Source organism: Propithecus coquereli, unplaced genomic scaffold (genome assembly GCF_000956105.1).
Source record: "Propithecus coquereli isolate 6110/MARCELLA unplaced genomic scaffold, Pcoq_1.0 Scaffold285, whole genome shotgun sequence".
In the NCBI taxonomy this organism is placed as follows: Eukaryota; Metazoa; Chordata; class Mammalia; order Primates; family Indriidae; genus Propithecus; species Propithecus coquereli.
In genome coordinates this window covers 1,417,645-1,419,008 of record NW_012148452.1, presented here as the reverse complement: position 1 = coordinate 1,419,008, position 1,364 = coordinate 1,417,645, and positions in this window count along the sequence as shown.

The following is a 1,364-nucleotide window of genomic DNA, read 5'->3' as shown; positions in this document are numbered from 1 at the left end:
TAAGTGCTTTTCTTTCATCACTTATTTCCTTTAAAATCAGCTATTACAAGATATTTTTTTATTTTATACATGCTGTTTTTTAATTAAAATGTAATCACAGAAGTTTACTAATTTGATTTTATAAGGTTTGTAGCATTACAGAATAACTAAACTGGGATTTATAAACCAGCTGTGATTAACAATGTAAAGTATTAATTATTGAACTTGAACCAGATTTTTAGGAAAATTATGTTATTTCTTTTTCCCCTTTATGGTCTTAACTAATTTCAATCCTTCAAGAAGGATTTTTTCCATACTATTTTTTGAGATAGAAGATAATTTTGGGCTGGGGGGAGGATGCATGTATGATACTCCATAAATTCAACATTCTTTAATGTAGGTAATAAATGATTATAAATAAGATGCATCTTAGATAATATACTGAGCCTCAGATTTTATATTTAACACAGGATCTAAATATTTTGAATATTTAGTTAAACATATGTTTCCTAGCTTACAAGGGCTAGATCTAAGATTATTCCCATGAGAAATGTTGAATTTATGAAGAATGGATTTTGAGGCTTTGAAAATGGTTAATTTCTCAAATAAAAATATCAGTGTCCAAACATCTATCTTTTTTCATAGGAGTAGACACTAGCAAGTTGGACAAAACTATCATAAAGTATTTGTCACATACAACCTGTGGTCTCTTGCTGATTAATACAGTACTTTTCTTGTGTGATTCTTAACACTACAGCACAAGACTATCTCAGTGGATTATCTGGAGTAACATCAGAAAGATGAGTTCATCTATGTTTGTGTTTGCTCTTTAACCTATTATTTCTTCTATCCCAAGTTGGCTTTGCATCTATCAGAGTAAATAAATTCTTCAGCTGCCTTATTAGGAGTGCTATGAGGGTAACACCTTTTCTGCTTTTCATCTTGTATTTAGTTTACTGTATTATTTGATTTTGGATTGAATGAATGTAAATAGAAATTAAATGCAAATTTGAATGAACATAAAATAGAAGTGATTTATTTTTTTTATTATCCTAAGATAGGAAGAAATAACTTAGTGTATGTATCAGGATTACAAATGGTTTAAATAATTTTTTCCATTAATATGCCAGAAGTGTTCAAGTTTTCATATTTAATAAACATATTTAAAGAATGACAGTTGTAAAACTTTCTGCTGAGAAATCAAAGCTATTTAAATATATAACAAGTTTTAGCATTGGTTTTTATATATTAGATGTTACACATCTTGATTTTCAAGTTATGCAAATAGTAGACTTGAATTGTTTGCTTTAAAAAAAAAAAGTACGACTGGTCTAATTAGTGCGGTGTTTACAACTTTCTGCTGAGAAATTGAAGCTATTTAAATA